Raw genomic sequence first — 21,820 nt, forward strand, 5'->3', positions numbered from 1 at the left:
GCTCCCAGCTAAATTATTCAGGGGAAGCTATGCTGTAGAATTTAGCTATGTGTACACACAGCTTAAGTTGGTATAAGTTAGAAGTGTGAATAAGCTAACACCCCCACACACACCCCAAGTGATGTAAGTTACACTGACCTAAGCATCAGTGTGGACAGCACTAGCTCTGCAGGAGAGCTTCTCCCCCTGACCTAGCTACTGCTTCTTACAGGGGCTGGAGTTAAGTCGATGGGAGAGCTCTCTCCCATCGACTTAAAGCGCCTGCCCTAGGAGCGCTATAGTGGTGCAGCAGTGCCACTGTAAACTCTGTAACATAGCCATAGCCAAACTTCCCCCTTCCTTGCCTACCTCTTCCTTTTGATCTAGCTCCGCTATTGATTGATTCTGCTTCCTAGTTAGGGAATAAGCCCCCTAACATCTTGGTGTCAGTGACTCGGATGTGTGGCAGCCTGTAAGTCCCCCTCCCCGACAGTCCACGCAGCTGCTTGGAGGGGGTATAGTGAACTCTCATGAGGGTAGTTGCGGGTTCTGGCAAGCCAGGGTAAAGGACTTTTTGGATAAATGGATAAGGAAGAACCAGGGCCCATACCAGGTGCAGGGGTCAACCTGGGAGGAGATTAAAAAGGAAATGGAGGAAAAGTTAGGGAACCCAGAGGGATGGGGGGTGGCTGAGGAGCCCACCCTCCTTGGTATATGGGTAGTGGAAGAAGGTTCCTGCCCATGGGGACTGAATGCCTTCCAGGGAAAGGAGACACTTCAGTCTGCTTGTGAGAGGTTTGAAGTAAGGGCAGCATTATGGGAAGCTGTCAGTAATTTTTCAAGTTTGGTGCTGCTTCAGCAAGGGTTGCTGAAGGGTTGTAAATTAGTTAGGGGTAGTTAAAAGATGATTTGGCACAACATGGTTTAAAGTCAAAAGCAGAGTTACAGACTACCTTTAGAGACTGGAGCTGGGACTTGGTCCTGGGGGAATGGAGAGAAAGAAAGGGGAGGGGGGAGTTTAAAAGTGCAAAATGGCAGGGTTTGCAGGAGCAGGTAACAACCCCCACTCTTCTCCCAGAGCCAGAATGAGAACCTGGGGATAAGGGTTCCCAACTGTTTCAACCCAGGGAGCCAACTCTTGGCTCAGAGCTAACTATGTCCTTTTCTTCTTTTTCTCAGTTTACTTAATTTGCTGCTAGTAGCCTAGACTTTAAACTGACCTGACAGGCTTAATTAGTTTCTTTCCACCTCTTCCCGCTGCCTTTCCACACTTTTTTGTTTTTCTGAAGTTTTAATGGAGGGTACTTTGGATACTTATGTGAGATGTTTTTGGTTATTTTGGACAAAGTATGAGGGAGGGCTGCTGTATTCCACTGGAATTTTTGGAGTAAAAGATCCATGGGCATCCATGGAGACAAATGTTTTACTGCCTCTTTGAACAGTCTCAAGGTAAAGACAGCACGCATTAAGGCAGCTGTGTGGCAATAATTGTACTTGATGGCTAAGTTGTTACAGACAAATTGCACTACCTTAAAGAAAAGGAGGACTTGTGGCACCTTAGAGACTAACCAATTTAGCTGAGCATAAGCTTTCGTGAGCTACAGCTCACTTCATCGGATGCATACTGTGGAAAATACAGAAGATGTTTGTTTTTATACACACAAATCATGAAAAAATGGGTGTTTATCACTACAAAAGGTTTTCTCTCCCCCCACCCCACTCTCCTGCTGGTAATAGCTTATGTAAAGTGATCACTCTCTTTACAATGTGTATGATAATCAAGGTGGGCCATTTCCAGCACAAATTACCAGCAGGAGAGTGGGGTGGGGGGAGAGAGAACCTTTTGTAGTGATAAACACCCATTTTTTTTCATGATTTGTGTGTATAAAAACAAACATCTTCTGTATTTTCCACAGTATGCATCCGATGAAGTGAGCTGTAGCTCACGAAAGCTTATGCTCAGCTAAATTGGTTAGTCTCTGAGGTGCCACAAGTCCTCCTTTTCTTTTTGCAAATACAGACTAACACGGCTGTTACTCTGATACACCTACATTTAGTTCTTTAAGGTAAGTGATTTAAAGAAGTGAGTGAGAAGTTACAAATAGCTTTTGTAAAAATTGATAATACAGGGTTTGGAGGAAAGTAAACATTTGGGAGTTGTGGAAATGGTAAAAGGTAACAGTTGTGGTGTTACAAGAAGGAAGTTTTTATTTAATGATCAAACACAGTTATATAAATGTAACTATATGTGCAACTCTGTGCAGTCACATTGGATGGAAGCTTGGTAATTAAATTATCCAAGGGGGTCAGGTAGAGTGGCTACTACCGTCACCAGGCTTCTGTCCCCAGAAGCCTTTACAGCTATTCTGAGGGAAAATGGGCCCTTTTCCCACAGAAATGGTCTATAAGGGACTGCTGCAGGCAGAGAGAGAATCTGATCAAAATTATTTGACTATTGGGTAATGTAATCAAAATCACTAAAGGATGTAAGGGGTTTCTATTGGAACTTAACTTGGCTGCCCCTGGTTGTGCCTAACTGTGCAAGATGGAAGTGTAATCGGGGTACAGTTGTGTAAAAAAGAGTAATCACAGTGCAAGGGATGTTAGGCAAAAGAGAATTTTGTGTGTGCACAGGAAAAAGGAAAAGGGGAGGAATGATGGGAACACTGAGCCTTGGGGTGGCTCTGGGGGATCAGATTGTTGCTTTGGTGGGTGCACATGAAAACTCTGTGGGCATGGGGGAGGCAGTTACACCTTGTGTAAAATTAATATGGCTAATGTTATGGAGGTGGAACTATATGGAAGGAATGTGCATTTTCCCAGGACATGTGCAGTGTATTTTGGAGAAGGGGTAAAAGAAATGCAAATAAAACATGGTACTTCATTAAAATCCTATTAGGGTTCCAAAAGGAACCACAATAGGTTGTGCTTTCTTTTTCAGATCTCTCTGTTTTGGAGCAGGGGATGAAAGGGGAAAGTAATCAGAACTCTAGTGGAAGTGGAATGTTTCCCTTTTAAGACCGTTTCTGAGCTGCTAATAGCTTTGGATCCAAAAGCAAGCTAGTAAGCCACTGTGTAAATGCAAATTACCTAGCTGATGGGCACAAAGGAGCTGCAAATAATGAACACATATGGTCAGCAAACAAGCTACCAAAAGACTCAGATTATGGCCCTCCAGGAAAGGGAGGTGAAAAAACAAGTCAAGCCTAAAAATAAGGGGTCAGGTTAACCTTAAGGGGTGGGTGTGTATGTACAGTGCTAAAATCTGAAGCTGTTTCTCAGCTATTACCTGAGAATAAACTTAAAGCTTGGTACAGCAGAGAAACTATTGCAAACTTGGTCTGTTGTACAAGAGGGGAAACTGAGGTACACCACCCCATGAATTTCATAAATGACCAGTGAGTGGGGTAATTCACTAGCCTGACTATAGAACAAAATAAGGACAGCCTGGAGCTAATTCTTCTGTTTTTCCTGCAATTAGCAAGGAAATTTGTAAAAGAAAGTGGTATTATTATTTATTATTAAGCAATAATCTGTCCCCACCGGGGGGGGGTGGAAATTGTTTTTTGTTTTTCAGACACTCTACAAGCAAGCTGGTGCCATCGGAAAAATAACCGACAATACCATGGATCTGTGTTTTGTGTTTGTCTGTGGTGTTTGTCTTGTTGCTAGCATTGTTCTGTTTTAATGAACAGAAAATCTCATGATGTGGGTGGGGGATGGCTTCAAAAGGCTGACCTTGGGGGGGAGATGTGTATGGGAATACAAAATGCTCAGCTAGGAGGCCAGTACCCGTGTAATAGCTACCGTGGTACCTGGAAATGGAATGGCAACTAAGGTGGTCCCCACAAGCCCTATGGAAATAATGAGAAGGGGAGGAGCTCACTGGGAATCAATGGAGGGGTGTGTAAAATAGTGTAAATCAACAGAAGATGTTTGGATGTGCCCCTCTTCTATGACTATGGAGGAGCAGGATCAATGGCCTATGCAAGGGGTGGACAATTGGGTGTACTGTGTATAAGGTGTTTTGCTGGGAATGTACGTATTACTGGGGGCACAATTACACCAGCCCATAACCAAACTTCACCCATCTACATGCTGCTATCTGGACTTTGATGCACAAATGGATCTGTGAATCTTATTGCTGTGTATAATCAAACCAGGGCATACTGCCTGATTCCATACCAAGTAGTTAAGCTGGTTTGCACAATAACCCATTTTTCTGTGAACATTCAATGGGCTTATGATATGGACTAAACCATGCAAAACTTGCAGGAGCAGCTTGTTGCAACTGCTAGCAACTGGACACACACAATCTTGACCCTGTCAAAGAAGGAGAGGCAGTGTTTTGGGGGTGTCTTGGATGTTGGACCATACTGCAGTGGTCAGGACTCAGTGTTGCTGTGGATTTTGTATTGTTAACTGTACTTGTGTTACATTGCATATGGAGATAACCTATAAGTAATGTAATAACCTCTCCAAACCCTGCAGTGTACTAGACAACTCGGGCCCACTATACTGGGAAGTCTGGAACACTCATTGGAATAGGTGTGGTATGCCCGTACGAGAGAAGGTGCAGGGCACTATACAACACAAGGGGCAGTGGGACAAATGGAATATCGACACCTTCCACCTTGATGCCTGGCCCTATCAGGAAATGTCACCATATGTCCTATGCTTTTCCAGGGATACCTGGGCAGGAGGACTCCAAAAGAAAAAAAAGCGGTGGAGTGTTAGGATATAGATATTCAGGCCTGTCTGTAAACGCCTATACGCTAAGAATTTTGGTGTATTCTTATCACTTAGCTAGTTATAGAGGTATAAAAGAAAGAGAATCAAAATCACTGTCTGCCGGTGTAAGGGCCTTCTCTTACTGTGACAGTCTGAGGCCCTGTGCTTAGGCTAAGATCTTTGGCTAAGCAGCAGAGGCAGCCATAAACTGGGAAGCGAATGGTCAGATCCTCCCATTCCAAACTAGTCACATTGAAATAAGGTGCTATTGGGCTGTTAGGAATACAATCCTGTCCTGATAATGCCTATCGCCTCCAGAGAAAGGGAAGTGCCTAGAAGATGTAAAAGGAAATTTAATTTGATAGCATCCTGTCTGGCAAGAACTCACTTATCAATAGCTGGGATGTGAAATCCTCATTTCTTTTTTGTTCGATCACTTTAGTCCCCATTTCCCTATTGTTTGTCTGTATAATCTGTCTGGTTCTGTGATTGTTTCTGTCTGTTGTATAATTAATTTTGCTGGGTGTAAACTAATTCAGGTGGTGGGATATAATTGGTTAAATAATCATGTTACAATATGTTAGGATTGGTTAGTTAAATTTCAGTAAAATGATTGGTTAAGGTATAGCTAAGCAGAACTCAAGTTTTACTATATAGTCTGCAGTCAATCAGGAAGTGTGTGGGTGGGGAGGAAATGGGAACAGGGAATGGGGGTGGGGAAATTGGAATCATGTTTAGCTAAGGGCAGGAATGGGAACAGGGACACAGGTAAGGCTCTGTGGTGTCAGAGCTGGGAAGGGGGACACTAAGGAAGGAAACTGGAATCATGCTTGCTGGAAGTTCACCCCAATAAACATCAAATTGTTTGCACCGTTGGACTTCGGGTATTGTTGCTCTCTGTTCATGCGAGAAGGACCAGGGAAGTAAGTGGGTGAAGGAATAAGCCCCCTAACACCCTCTCTGCCAGAGAAGGTTCAGAGGACTTTTTTTGTACATCCTTCCTCACTCACCTGGGACAGGTCATCCCCGTCCCATCTAGGGAGTCTGAAAAACAATAAAACCTGCTGATATTCAAGAAAGGCTGCAAAGAAATGGCGTGAATAAGCAGAAGTGCTTGTCAAAGCAGAAAACCTGCGGTGGGAGCTGTTTGTAGCTCTAAAAATGGAAACACTTTGGATTTAGCCTCTAGACCTGAGATTGGCAGAGCAGTCCTGCAACTACTACTTGAAAGAGATTCCTCCCAGTACCCTCCTTGGGTGCTGGAAGCCTGCCTGTCACTACTCTACAGTGGAGATCCACATAGGCAGTGAGACAACTGCCTTTGTGTGGATCCACGCTATCACTTCTTCCTTCCCCACTCTCTCTAGAATTGCAGAATATTTAGAGGAAGAAAGCGAGTGGTCATTAGGGCTGTTATCCTTTATATTGTATTGGGGTCTGAGGTCCTAGCAGCCATGACAGATGCTGCTATTAATGGCTCACGTCATTAACACAGAGTTAAAATTGTCTTGTGATAGCTTGTGCCATTCCAGAACGCTGAGTTCACCACTCAAACTTCTGAAAACCAGGAAGTACAGAGTTCAGGTAAATGCCTACTGTGATAGTCTGTAGCCCTATATTCATCCCTTTTGCAAGACTGTTAAATTTTGTACAAAGCATACTGTGTAAGGTATCCTTAGAAAACTCATGATTTGCTGATCATTATTGTCTTGGTAAAATGTGTGGCAACACTGTATATAAAGATATAAAATTTCGCTGTATGATATTACCCAGGACGTGTTCTGGAGGGCAGTCATAGACACGTTCACCAGAGACAAAAGGCTAGCCCATGCCTAAGCTAGGTGTCCATGAGATCAAATGGACCACAGTTTGATTGAGTGGCCACTCTTGGGCAAGAGAGAGCTACATTTTGACAAAGCAGCAGGTTAAAGTTCCTGGCCACACCAACTTTCTGTCTCCTGAACATCAGCTGGAGGAGATTACTGCACAAGAGAAAGGGCTATAACTGGAGAGGATAGACTCCCCCCAATCTCTTCCCCTTGCTCTCCACCAACAGCATTATCAACACTTGAAAAAAGAAGCAGCATTGGACTGGGGGAGGGGGTGGTGGAGATCTTGACTGGAAGATATTCAGCCAGTAAGATGGCTGGAACATGTGGTGAGAGAGACCTTTGCTCTGAATTCACTTAGCTTGTTAAGTTAGGTGTTTGTGTTTTGCCTTTTTATGTCCTTGTAACCACTTCTGACTTATATGCCTCATTACTTGTAGTCACTTATTAACTACAGAAAGAATAGATTTTAAATTTGTTTTGTTGTTTTATCTAAATCAGTGGGTTTGGACTGAAGCAGTTGGGGAAACTCCATTTGGGATAAGATTTATGCATATCATTTTCTATTAATAAAATGACGGACTTTATATGAGCTTGTGTTGTCCAGGAGAAGGCTGGGTAGTACAAGACACATTTATGAGGGAGAGTTTGGGACTGGGAATTTGCTGGTGTTGCCCTGCAGTGTAGTTCGAGTGGCTGGCTATAGTGCTCCGACAATATAGCTGGGAGTGATTTACTTGCTGGGGGCTCTGAGAGGTGACAAGGAGTGGTTGCTCTCACAGCGAAGCTGTGTAAAAGGCATCCCAGGTTGGAGAATTGAGGGGACACAGCTGTTCATCAGTCCAGATTGCACCCTAGGGAATGTCACAGTAAGTAACCACTCTTGGTAATTGGATGAGGGGTGGCTTTTGGGTCCCTAGAGGGCATAGGAAGCAGTTTGGGATTGTGGGATCTTTCTGCCAAAATGATCAGCAGTGAAGTAGCTACAGATATGAATGTTTAATTTAACATTAGGTTTCAGAATTGACATGACTGAGATGAATGGGCAGTTCACACCTCTGAGCTGTTGCTTATGTTAGACAACACTGGACTGGCTTATTCTCCATTTGTGGTTTTCAGGGTTTCCTTTACAACTACAACTCTTCATGAATACCTAAATTCTTAAGTGCAGTTTGGTGGCAAATTTCACAGCTGTGTAATACATGGGGCTCTGACTTTTGCTTTTAACTTGTTTGATATACATTTTTTTTTATTGATCGTGACACTTTGTATTGAATAGGGTAATGGCTCAGTTAAACTTTTCAAGTTTTCTATCAATTGCTAATCTTTATCACTTGTGAGGTAGCAAACTGAGACTACTGCAGTGGTTCTCAAACTTTTGTACTGATGACCCCTTTCACATAGCAAGCCTCTGAATGCGAACACCCCTTTATAAATTAAACACTTTTTTTTTAATACGTTTAACACCATTATAAATGCTGGAGGCAAAGCAGGGTTTGGGGTGGAGGCTGACAGCTTGCGACCCCCATGTAATAACCTTGTGACCCCCTAAGAGTCCCAACCCCCAGTTTGAGAACCCCTGGAATACTGGTTCTGGTCCACTTATTGATCTTGATTAGCAGGAGATGAAAAGGCCACTGCTATTCTATGCAGAAATATGCTCTTATCACTGTAATCCTTTCCTCTATTCCCTCCCATCACTCTCTTCAGTTATTTCACACTACTTGTCTCAAATTAAGATTATATAAATGCTTTGGAACAAGGGCTGTTTGTTATGATACAGTACATCTATACAGTACCTAGCCCAATGTAGTCCTTGGTCAGCTACCTAATACACCAGGAATTGAAGCAAACGTTATTTTAGAATAGATTTACAAAATAGGTGAGGTTTATCAGCCTCTTTCACCTCTTGAAATCATAGTGGGATTGTTTCCCTACAACCATTTTGTAACATCACTCTTTTGGGACCCTCAGACATACTTTCAGTGAGGTAATTTCACCGTTGGTGTTGCAGAGATGTCTCCTACCTCAATTAACTAATCCTCATTGAGATTGTACTCTGCCTAATCTGACAGCTCTAATCATTTAGATGTATTAAACCAGTGTTCCCCAGCGGGAAGCTAGAATAGTAGAGATGGTGAGGGCAGAAGAGATGTGGATGTCGGAATAGGTACATGATAGTCGGTCCCACTCTCACTGCAAATGTAGTTCTGGTCCTGTGGCTAAAAGCAGCCTGGGGGTTTTGTGGAAGGAATGTACTATCCATCCCTGCTGCTGTGGTGGCCCATAAGGCAGCTAGCTCCGGGAGTAAAGCTTCTCCGTTCTCATGGTACTTGGCTAAGCTACACTGAAACCCTCATGCAGAGCAACAAGTGCTGTAGCATTCTCATCGGTGGAGAAATAGGAAGGGGGGATAGAAAAGACAAGAGGGTGAAAAACTAAAAGGGTGTGGGGGATGGGGAGAGTGTGTTTGTGCAAGGGGGTCAGGAGGTAAAGGGGACCCAGCTGTCCACCTGTCTGAAGGGAGCTCCAATACAATCAATCTGAGTAGGGCAGGAGTCATACTTATGCATCCTCCTTGTAATGATTTATTATTTAATACAGAGCCAGTTGGGAAATCCTAATGGATCAGTGGAAGGAAAACATGCCTGCCCTACTCCCCCATGCTGTGCCATCTGCTCTGACCTCCACAAATCCTGCCTTGATTTGTGAATATGATCAATTCAACTAGGAGGACTGGCTAGCTCAAGGGATCCCCTAAAGATAATATTTACATGTACTCTACCCCCAACTGTGAATGTGCAATTGTTTACCTCAGAAATGCAAATCAAACTGCCAGCTAGGTTTGTGGAGGAATGGTCAAATATATGCAGCACATTCTATCGATTTTAGATCCCCCCCTCACCACAGTATCTTACAATCTATAATGTATTTAACCTCACAACACCTCTGTGAGGTACAGAAGTGCTCTTACCCCCATTTTACAGGTGGGGAACTGAACCACAGAGACCAAGGGCCAGATTTTTTAAGATATTTAAGAACCCAGTAGGATTTTCATTTTGAAATAACAGGAATTGGATGCGTAAATGCCGCTAGGTATCTGCCTCTTTAGGCATCTAAACACCTTTAAAAATGCGACCCCAAGTGACTTGCCCAAGGTCATGCAGGAAGGCAGAGTAGGGAATCAAACCCAGGTCTCCTGAATCCCAACTTAGTACACTAACCATTGGGCTATTCTCCCTACAGCTAGCCTGTCCCTTAAACCTAACATATAAGGCAGAGGTTCTAGCACTATGCTGCACTCCTCTTACCTCCACCTTCTCCTCCCTCATTTTTCTACCCACAATCCAGCTCCGCCCAATCAGTACAGTATCCCGCATGTTACTTATTTTGATACTAAATTCAATGGTTGAGATTTTCAAAGCAGTGTAAAAGTAAAAGGTTAATGCATTAAAGCTTATATGCCTCCTCCCAGCCTCCATGCTGTGATCATTAAACATTTGTTTAGTATATATTAGATTTTTTGTGGTCTATACAAAGTACATACAGGGAAATTTCTGAGAAAATGAAGTCAATTGTTGGGCGATCTGAGAAGAGAAATATATAAATGAAATGAGCATTGATTTGGCCATTGTCCATAGAACTGTTTTTGAAAATGTTTTCCCTGTTGTCCGAGAAAGATAATCCTGACTGTAAGTAATCCTTCATTTAACAGATCCTAGGGGTATAACATTACAGTTGGTTTACTTCCAGTTTTCTCTGCAAAATAATTAAATTTCAGTGACGTCCAGAAATGTGTGTAAGTATTAAAGCTGCTGAAACGCATTCTTTTGAAGCAGGAATAATACTGATGATAAATATAAATTCAGTATATTGCTAACACTCCCTACTGTATATATTGCATATCTGTATTGCACATGCATTTTACTGTATTGTAAAGGCCAGTAATAACATTAGTAACACTATTGCTTATTTGTTTGTAAAAATAGATTCATAGATAGTAAGGTCAGAAGGGACCATTATGATCATCTAGTCTGACCTCCTGCACAACGCAGGCCACGGAATCTCACCCACCCACTCCTGCGAAAAACCTCACCTATGTCTGAGCTATTGAAGTCCTCAAATCGTGGTTTAAAGACTTTCAAGGAGCAGATTTCAGAGTAACAGCCGTGTTAGTCTGTATTCGCAAAAAGAAAAGGAGGACTTGTGGCACCTTAGAGACTAACCAATTTATTTGAGCATAAGCTTTCGTGAGCTACAGCTCACTTCATCGGATGCAAGTGAGCTGTAGCTCATGAAAGCTTATGCTCAAGGAGCAGAGAATCCTCCAACAAGTGATCCGTGCCCCATGCTACAGAGGAAGGCAAAAAACCTCCAAGGCATCTTCCAATCTGCCCTGGAGGAAAATTCCTTCCCGACCCCAAATATGGTGATCAGCTAAACTCTGAGCATATGGGCAAGATTCGCCAGCCAGATACTACAGAAAATTCTTTCCTGGGTAACTCAGATCCTACCCCATCTAACATCCTCCTCTTTTCCCCTTCATGTTTAGGCTAAGAGCGGAATACACCTAATCCTAAAATACCAACATCTGTTATCATAAAGTCATAGAATTTAAGACAAGAAGGGACCACTCTATCATCGATTCTGATCTCTTGTATATCACTGGCCATGGCTAGTGATAGGCTGTGTACTGACTGAGAGCTTGAAGTTAATAACAGCATGTCTCTCAACAGGACTTGGGAAGTTTTCCTTTCTGAATAATATTGTAGGCTTACTGCCCAAAGCAATCTCTAATATTGCAGGATTTGTTTCACTGAGGAAACAATGGACATATTGAATAAAGCTGTAGCTAATGATGGTCTTTATGTCCCTGTGTCCTTTGCTCTAAACTAGGTAAATACACAACATTTCCTTTATATCTTTGCCCTGGAGGGGCTATACTGCTGCTTCTCTTCATCTCCAGTTTAAGCCCTGTCTACGCTACAAAATTAAGTTGACCTAACTTACGTCGGCATATAGCCCCCACAGTAATTACATTGCTTGTGCATGTCTATGCCTTGCTTCTTGAGTTGGTGGTGCGTGTCCTCACCAGCCGCGCTTGTGTTGATTGTACTCTCAGTGTGGGACAGCTCCTGAAAGCCAGTAGTAGTCAACATAAGCAACCCAGTGTCTACGCTGACACTACATCGACCTTGATTTTATGCCGCTTGTAGAGATGGAGTTCTTAAGTAGGCATAGTGGGGCATTTATGTTGGTGGAAGTGAAACTTAAGTGTAGACACTGTCCTAGTTAGGTCGATGCAAGACAGCTAACGTTGACCTAACTGTGTGTTGTAGACCAGACCTAAAACTTCTGATTCCCTTATGTCATCACGTACAATAGTCCTGCATGCATCCACTGTTCCTTCACCTCCTGTTGCCTCTTCTGATGGGAATGAACCCTCCAGCTGGCAGGGGAGAACAGTTTGGAATAGTGAGGAGATCAGTCAAATGGTTTTGCTGGTGTGTTTGTACCAGCCTGATAGCTCATGATGGGCCACAGTGATTACACTCCCCTCTGAAGTAAGGGGCATGAGTCTGGTATGCTGACAAAGAGATTAATGCCTAAACAAGGAACATGGCATCATAAAATATGCCACATGCACAATGAGTTACTGAATAAAAGGAATGAAAGTTAAACAGCAAATTCTTCTCAAGGTGCACACAGGTGACCAGACACACTACTACAAGGAATGGTAGTGATAGGTTGCCAATTTTTCAAGAAGGGGCTCCCACACAAATCTGCCGTGTCCGCCATTAATACTAGTGATATTCCCTAAGCAAAAAACACTCCTCCTCCATAAAAGCCATCAATTACATATGCCTCTCTCACTGCTCAGAATATTGATACATCCCTTGCTTCCTACCCCTTTCTCCCCTTCCCTCCTCCCCCCATGCCCTTCATCAATCCTTATACCACCAGAATGGTTGTTACACACACACACGCACAAAATGTGCTCAGTTTTTACGGATTTTTTTTTTCATCCGGTTTCCACATCACCTGAGTCCCACTCCTGATCTATAGTTATGGGTTACTTTAACCAGATACCTACTACTCAGAGTTAATTCTAGAATAATTTATCTTTATTACCGAACCAACAATACACACGCTGCAGTCTGGTAAAGGACAGTGAGACTAATAAGGAACTTATAGTATTTGCAGGTTTCAGAGTAACAGCCGTGTTAGTCTGTATCCGCAAAAAGAAAAGGAGGACTTGTGGCACCATAGAGATGAACAAATTTATTTGAGCATAAGCTTTGTTGAGCTACAGCTCACTTCATCGGATGCAGTATTTGCATTACTCACCGTGGGTCTTTTGGAAAAATCTGAAGTGTTAGTCCTACTCTTCATCTTCACCATCACCCTCCTCCTCATCACCAGTGACCCTCATCCTAGCATCTCCCCCTACCAAGGCATGCAAGCCAGGATAAAGCTTTTATAATGTGTTATGCTGACGCCTACTGGGGTACGTACCTATTTATGAAGATTGTAACCATGTTTCCTTATTTGAACTTCCATACTCTGCTGCTTTTGGGGTGCCATGTTTTTCATAGGCTAGCTCATTAGTTCGCCATATACTCATTAACATTTATGTGACCTTATCACCATACTAACAGGCAGTTATCTTAAGGAAGTCTCTTAACATTTCACCCTGGCTACCAATGGTCATCTTGTGCTGTCTGCTGATCTCTCCTAGACATTATGTTCCAAACTCAGCTGTTATTTTCAAAACACCAGCATATTACAGACAGAGACACTAGCTCAGCAGGTTTGTTATTAAGTTACTTGTGCTAACTTATCTTTATAATATAGCTAATTTATCCTAAATCCTAAAGCCTAATCTGGCTAAACTAAATAGTTTACATGCCTGAGGCCTGTAGGCTCTGTGTTACAACAGTAATTAATCTTTATATTTCACCTCTATACCCTAAATATACCTGATACCTTTGATCCTTGGCTACCAGCTACCCCCTTGGTGGGGTGATTAGATGTAAGAACCCCATCACATGTGACTGTCTTAAGGGCTGGTTGTTTCTCCATCTGGGGGCTCTGGTGACTGGTATACTCTTTTAACTGGTTGTGATGGACAAACAGAAGCATAGAGAGATACCTGGTAAACATTTCTCTCTACATATAACTGTGGCTATAGGTGCCACTGATTGATATTGGTTGGAACAGCTGTGGTAGAAATTGGATGGGAATAGGCTGAATTAATTGTGCCTGGTTCCTTGGGTTTTTTTGATACCTCTGACTTAATGCCTTAATTTTGTTATACACATAACATAAGGAAATAATAATTATTACAATTATATCTTAAACCACAGTCCATCTTCTTAATACAATTTCCATTGATTGAGGAGTTGCTAACACTTCATCTGCTCCATCTAATAGTTTACTTAATGTTTGTTTTGCTTGGTTTATGTTGTTACTGATTTCAATGAAATGTGAAATTTCTTGTAACAACTGTTTTCGTTGTAAATCCAGTATTGGGATATGCACATGAAACGCTGGGGTGCTTTGTTCTGTTAGATGTTGATAATCTGGATTGCAAATAATTTTAGTTTTAAGAACAGATACAGGAGAGACTGCCACATTCCCAATAAACGTATCTACTTTTGGTTTAAAACAGAAGTTTTGAGTTCTGACCATGCACCTAATTTGACCATAATAAAATTCCTTTTGGTTAATAACTAAACAATTTTGCCTGTTTCCATTGTAGGTCACCTCCGTAGGAGATTTTCACTTTGTTAGCTTCATTGCACAAGACAGTGGCGTCGAACTGGGTTTTAGCAGATCTCACTGGTCGTCTTCTCCGCGGTTACACAGCAGTGTTGCTACCTCAAACACATCACAACTGCAGACACACTGATGTTCTTTTTGAGAACAACAGGCGATTCACAGCACCTTCCAGGTTTGTGCTTCTGGATGCTACGTCACTAAATCATTCAGTTGCTCTCTGCAGACTTTGTTTTTCAGGTATTTATAGAGTGCACAACTGCGAATTGGTTAAACATCTCCTTGTTTGGATAGAACACAGGTAAAGACACCATGAACAAGACAGACAGGGATTTTAATATACCACAGTTTTTCTGAAATAACATTGCCTCAATATCTTTTTACACTTAGTTCAGCACTTGGTTCTCTTTCCTCCATGTCCTTGAATGCATTTCAGACCAAACCAGTTTAAAATGTGCTCATTGTGGATTAAATGTGGGACCTTTCCCAATTCCAAAAAAACCCCACAGGTTGTTCGTGATGGTGCTTAACACATAATTTACCATTTGCAGAATAAATGATTTGTACTACTCTGTACTTGTTGCTGATCAGAACCAATCGTATCCACAAGGAGCACTGAGAAAAAAGAAGCCACCTTGGCATATTCACAATAGTTAAATTCACCCATATGCCAATTTAACAAATGTAATACAACAGGAATTCGCATGAATTAAACTTAACTGACTAATACTGGTACAAGAGTAACAATTAGGCCATTTGCAGGACCTTCCATTAACATAGGTCATTTAACAGAATTCAGCAGTGGATCATCGTAATTATAATCCCCTATGTTCCATATTTCCAGTCTAATTTGAACATTGGTTATTTGGCCTTTTCTTACAGATTTAGTTTGGATACATGCTCTATATTCTTCCTTATCTACATGTTTCAATTTAGCTATTATTAAACTCCTCCCAATGCTGAGTTTCACATTGGGTTCTGTTTTTCCAATGTCTATAGGAATTTCATGCACCACCACCTTTGAATTACTTCCTGTTACGATATATATTTTGCATCCCCCTCTTCCCCCTTCCCTGGAGCTATTAATTAGGGGAAAGAGCTTTTGTCAATTTACATAGGGCAATATGGTTACGTCCACTAGCTCATAGATAAGGATCATACTTTTGCCTATTATGCCCTTTCCAGTTTGATAGGGCTTGGCTTCCTTGTTCATGCTACTGGAGTCGGAGAAACAATTTGACCATCACGACCCCTTCAGGTACATGTTTTTCCAATATATAAATGGACACCTTATATTGACACCATTAGTCCAGGGTATAAATTTAATGCTGTCCCATATTTTGGTTATTAGTCTTCCCCAAATTGAGAATACTGCCATTTGGGGATGAGATCATACTGCTTCAAAGATGACACCAGTGCATCAAAAGGCGTTCTTAGAGCCGACTGCTCCAGACCACAGTTACTGGTATTAGAGTTCACACCATCTGGAGTTTTTACATGTAAGTCCATTTTCTCCTTTTCCTTAACAGGAGAGTCAAATACTGGTGGTCAAGAGTCTGCATTTAGTTGTCTGGTCAGGTGTTACCCTCGATTTGAGTGGTGTGTGTACCCCAGAAAGTGATCAAGCCAGTTGCAATCATATTATGTGCACTCAGTCACTATGAATTAATGAAATAGAACACCACATAGTTAAGGGTTAATTGGAAAGCAGGCTTTTAGATGCAAGGTCAAAATTGGCAGTTTCTGCTAATCAGTATGACAGGATGGGAGAAAAAAGTAAATAACTGAGAATGAAAGAAGATAAGTGGATGAAAACCTTAAGTCTATATGCCTCTGATATTAGAAGCTTATTGAAAGTTAGAAAAGTGGCGGGTGAGCAACTGGCCACTGTGAACCTGCTGTTAATTATTCAATACTGTTCCAGATGTTAGGTAAATATCTGGGATGTTCTAAACCTATTACTTATGTCTGTGTGTGCTTAAATCTAATAAACTGCAGTGTTAGACAAGAGCATGCTTACTTGTATTAATCCTTGATCTGACAGAACACTGCTGTGTTCCTATTGATATATTCCTGGCACTGCCTGGAGTGAAATAGTTAAGTTACCACTGTTGGGGGTTCTGAAAACCCTGGGTAACACAGGTGCTGCACCAAACCAACTGTCAGGGCCCCAAAACTGCTGCAGAGGAGGAACAATGCTACCAGCTTCATTTTGCTGTGAGCCAGTTCCAACTTCGGTCTCCTCTAAAAATCATAGCTACCTGCAAAGGTATGCCTCTTTCTTTAGTTGATTAGCCTGGTAAAATTTTATTTACCTTTTGTTTGTTACCAGTGGCTTAAATTTTATATACAAATAATAAAGTAAATGGAAGCAAGGCCAAATTCCTGAAAAGCGTCCATGCTATGTACAGTCTCTTCCGTTTTTTTCCTGTTATTTGCTGATATTTCTTTTTCCTGTAGATCTTGATTTTAAAGTTTGCCAACATTTATTTTTAGATCCACTTTCTGGATTTCACAGCTGAGCTCTCCACGTGTCACGGTGCTGTTACAGTCTACTGGGAACATCTTCAGAGGAGGAGGGGCTATGGAAGAGAAGGATGGTTTTATGGCTAAAGTACAGAGTGCTTCTGACACAGACTTCCTGTGTGACCTGGGGAAAATCACTTCATCTCTCTTTGTCTCAGTTCCTCACGTGTAAAAAGCATTGCGTTGGGGGAAATAAAACTTATTCCCACTTTGCGGTGGTATTGTGAAAATTAAGTCATTTTTGCAAAATTATCTGGGGAGCCTCAGACAGAAGGTGCTATGTAAATGCAAACTATTATTATTATATTTATTATTCAGATCTTGTTCTTGATTTGATGGAAAGTGTTGATACTGGCTATATTTGTCTGGAAGAATTATTGTGAAACTGCAAGCCAGGCTTCTGTTTTATTAAAGGATATTATTTTTTTAAAGTGAAATTATTTATATATGATTGATATAGCAGGAAAACATCTGAAGTTCCCCTCAAACTATTTGTTTTCTCATCCTCTTGCAGTTGCTGTTTCCTTTGAGTAAATCCCAAATTATATTGATTTTGGATTGTACAAAACTTTTCCTCAGAGTCATCCCTAGTTCTTAACTGGCCTCTTATCCATCTTACCCTTTTCCAGCCACAGTATGCTAATCTTATCAAACACCTTGTCATAAATATAAAGGGAAGGGTAATCGCCTTTCTGTATACAGTGCTATAAAATCCCTCCTGGCCAGAGGCAACATCCTGTTACCTGTAAAAGGTTAAGAAGCTCAGCTAACCTGGCTGGCACCTGACCCAAAGGACCAATAAGGGTACAAGATACTTTCAAATCTTGCAGTGGGGGGAAGGCTTTTGTTTGTGCTCTTTGTTTACGTGGTTGTTCTCTCTTGGGACTGAGAGAGGCCAGACAGAAATCCATCTTCTCCAACCCATCCTAATCCAAGTCTCCAATATTGCAACCAGTATAGGTAAGCCAGGCAAGGCGGATTAGTTTATCTTTTGTTTTATGTGAATTTTCCCTGTGATAAGAGGGAGGTTTATTCCTGTTTTCTGTAACTTTAAGGTTTTGCCCAGAGGGGGATCCTCTGTGTTTTGAATCTGAATACCCTGTAAAGTATTTTCCATCCTGATTTTACAGAGATGATTTTTACCTTTAGTTTTTTTTTTTTTTAAATAAAATCCTTCTTTTAAGAACCTGACTGATTTTTCCATTGTTCCAAGATCCAGGAGTTTGGATCTTTGATGATTTTGTAACAAATTGGTTAGGATATTATTCTCAAGCCTCCCCAGGAAAGGGGGTGTGTAGGGCTTAGGGGGATATTTTGGGGGGAAGACGTCTCCAAGTGGTCTTTCCCTGTTCTTTGTTTAAAATGCTTGGTGCTGGCAGCATACTGTTCAAGGACAAGGCAAAGTTTGTACCTTGGGGTAGTTTTTAACCTCAGCTGGTAAGAATAAGCTTAGGGGGTCTTTCATGCGGGTCCCCACATCTGTACCCTAGAGTTCAGAGTGGGGAAGGAACCCTGACACACCTTATCTGCTGTGTCACTGTATTCATGTCTCAGTCTTGTGTTTATTCAACAAGAACTGGGCTTTTGTTATCTAACTTCAGAACTTTAGGCTAAATTCTATATTCAAAATGTAACAATTGTAAATGTAACAATTTTGTTGATCTTTTTCTTGGCAGTTTCACTTTGCCCAGTTTTGTGTCCCATTGTATTACATGTCCTCCTGAAGTCTCACTGTGCTTACAAAATGGTTTTATGTAAATTATTTTAGAAAAATGAAATACAGGAATCGATGAATAATCTTCATTTCAAAAATTAAGGAAATAAAGGTCAAGTGTGTGAAAAATGCGGGCCAGAGCTCCATTTTAAAAGAAAGCAAAGCAGACTGTTTTGTCTGTCATACAAAATTATACATAGTTCTAAATCTACACACCATATGTTCCTTTGTAGGTTGATTTATTTGCTTTTAAATATAGGTCAAAGGACCTCCTCCTGCTCCCACTGAAGTCAATGGCAAAACTCCCTTTGACTTCAGTGGTACAGGATTAAGCTCAAAGTGCATCCTACTTGAATTTAGTATGGGATGTGGGATGTTAATTCTAGACAAGGAACTACATGCTAGTCTCAGCAGCAAGGCCAATGTCTGCAGGCATTGCTTGCTGTGTGGATAAGCTTAAAACTGTTGCTTCCCTTGATGCACCTGTTCTGTGGCCAACTTTGGGCTGTAGCCTCCAGGGATACAAAGCTGGCACCTTTGTAAATGCCATCTTGACACTAAATAAAATTAAAAACAGAACTGGAGAGGATTGGGTTTTGATTATGTAAAAAGGATCTTGTAAATTAAACACACTGGCAAAGTGTGTTTTGTCCCCCTCAAGTGGCTGGCCCAATGGAAGATAACAGCTTACTATTACTACCATCTAAAAAAAGGGGTAGATGCTTGTGCTTAAATGTCCTAAGGTTGAAACCATGCTGATGATGCAGGTGATGATGGTGGGGGTCCTAATTTAAAGTCTGTATCAGCCTCAACACTTGTATTACAATTTTACTCTGAGCCATAAAAACCAAGTTGTGGGCAATATAATGACATTTTGCACTCTGATAGCATCTTTCATCTGGGGATTACACAACATTTCACAAAAATTTGCTAATTACATCTCACAATATTCCTGTCTGGACACTCATTTGACAGATGGAGAAACTGAGGCACAGATGAATTAATTCCATGGCAATATAGTTAAACCATTGCAAGCTCCAGAATAAAACTCTCATCTGCTGATATCTGGACCACAGACCAATATCCTTCTTCAGAGGAGTGAAGTTCTGGAATAGCCTTCCAAGGGAAGCAGTGGGGGCAAAAGACCTATCTGGCTTCAAGATTAAACTTGATAAGTTTATGGAGGAGATGGTATGATGGGATAACATGAATTTGGCAATTAATTGATCTTTAAATATTCATGGTAAATAGGCCCAATGGCTTGTGATGGGATGTTAGCTGGGGTGGGATCTGAGTTACTACCGGGAATTCTTTCCTGGGAATCTGGCTGGTGAGTCTTGCCCATATGCTCAGGGTTCAGATGATCACCATATTTCGGGTCAGGAAGGAATTTTCCTCCAGGGCAGATTGGAAGAGGGCCTGGGGGTTTTTCACCTTCCTCTGTAGCATGGGGCACAGGTCACTTGCTGGAGGATTCTCTGCACCTTGCAGTCTTTAAACCATTATTTGAGGACTTCAATAGCTCAGACATAGGTGAGAGGTTTATCACAGGAGTGGGTAGGTGAGATTCTGTGGCCTGCGTTGTGCAGGAGGTCGGACTAGATGATCACGATGGTCCCTTCTGACCTTAATATCTATGAATCTAGAAAAGTAAAAGATAAATGGGGGACCGTCACCTACTACAGAGGGTAGATGGGAGGTTGAGACACTCTGTACCTCAAAAGAGCACCCTGGAACCCCCATATTCACTACTGTAATATGATTATGATATGCTTTGTACAATGCATGCCTTGTGAGGTATCATTTTAAAAGTCTTGATCTGTTGAACACTAATATCCTGTTGAATTGTCTGTACTATCATTGTATGTGAAGTTACGAAGTATTGCTATATGTTTGTTACTGAAATATGTGGTAAATGGGAAAAGCCCACAGCTAGCTTTTCAGCAGCAACAAAGAAACAACTGAAAAGACGGATTGACATCTAGATTGGCCAGACAGGTGTTGATGTCCCATTAAGGGAACTCCAAGCTCCCAATGGCCATCCCAGAGACTCCTCAGAGGGCACGAACATGATGGAGGCAGCCTAACTCATGTGACCCACCAAGGATCTTTCTAACAGCTGGAGGAAAGTAGAAAAGAGGGACAGTGGCATCACCACCTGGCCTCTTTCCTCCCACATCTCAATACCTGGAAGATAATCTGGAAGACAGAGATTTGGAATTGGGGAGATTGGTCCCAGGCTGAGAGGGAATTCAACCTGTGTAATAAGAAGTGTACATTGCCTGGAACATCCAGTGGGGTGAGAAAAGCTGTTGATTCAAATCTTGCTTAGTCTGTTAAAGTTAGAATTTAGACTGTGATTCTATTTTTATTTTTTATGTAACCAACTTTGACCTGTGCCTAACCCTTATAATCACTTAAAATCTATCTTTCTGTACTTAATAAATGTATTTCAATGTTTTATCCTTATTAGTGAATCTGTCTAACGTGCTCGTGGAATCTACTCAGATTACAAAGGCTGGTGCATGTCCACTTTCCTTAGACAAAGTGGCGAATGGACTGCAGGAAGCAAAAAAAGAGAGAGACTATTAGAGTCAGTTGAGAATGAAGGAACTGGAGATAAAGGACAATGAGAGAGATACTGAGGCCCAGAAATAGCACATCAACAGGTCCTAGAGCTGAAAGCCAAAGAAGCTGAGGCCCAGAAACTAGCCAGGAGGAGAACTGAAGGGGGGCAGTGGTCCCACAGCTCTAGATTGTACCCTGGGGGTGTGTCCCAGAGGTGCAGAGGGGTGGTGTGCCTGGGCTCAGGGCACTCTCCCCATGTTATAGAGGGGGAGCTAAGGCACAGATGGGCAACATGGGGGAAGTGTCCCTCCATATCTCTGAGATGGCTTGGTGAGGATGTCCTTGGGCAGGGGGTTGTGCCCCCCATACTCCTGCAGAGGGCTGGGTGCTGATGTTCCTGGGTGGAGTGGGGGGACTGTGCCTCCCATATCCCTGCGGGGGCCGTCGCAGATGCCCCAGGGCAGGTATCTATGCCCCCCCCATCCCTGCGGGGGCTGTCGGGGATGCCCCAGGGGAGGGCAAGTATCTATGCCCCCCCTATCCCTGCAGGGGGCTGTCGAGGATGCCCCAGGGCAGCTATCTGTGCCCCCCATATCCCTGCAGGGGCTGTCAAGGATGCCCCAGGGGAGGGCAGGTATCTGTGCCCCCCATATCCCTGCAGGGGGCTGTCGGGGATGCCCCAGGGGAGGGCAGG

The 21,820-nt window shown here is 42.2% G+C and overlaps 1 long non-coding RNA gene across 1 annotated transcript; it reads left to right on the forward strand.

Annotated features, from left to right (window-relative positions):
• The first annotated feature begins 6,832 nt into the window (after nt 1–6,832).
• Nucleotides 6,833–17,608, forward strand: LOC119566481. Its single transcript, XR_005225656.2, has 4 exons — nt 6,833–7,408; nt 14,302–14,493; nt 15,504–15,817; nt 16,815–17,608. It is a non-coding gene; the product is annotated as an uncharacterized LOC119566481 (long non-coding RNA).
• The last annotated feature ends 4,212 nt before the right edge of the window (nt 17,609–21,820 follow it).

Source organism: Chelonia mydas, chromosome 6 (assembly GCF_015237465.2).
Source record: "Chelonia mydas isolate rCheMyd1 chromosome 6, rCheMyd1.pri.v2, whole genome shotgun sequence".
NCBI classification, from domain to species: Eukaryota; Metazoa; Chordata; order Testudines; family Cheloniidae; genus Chelonia; species Chelonia mydas.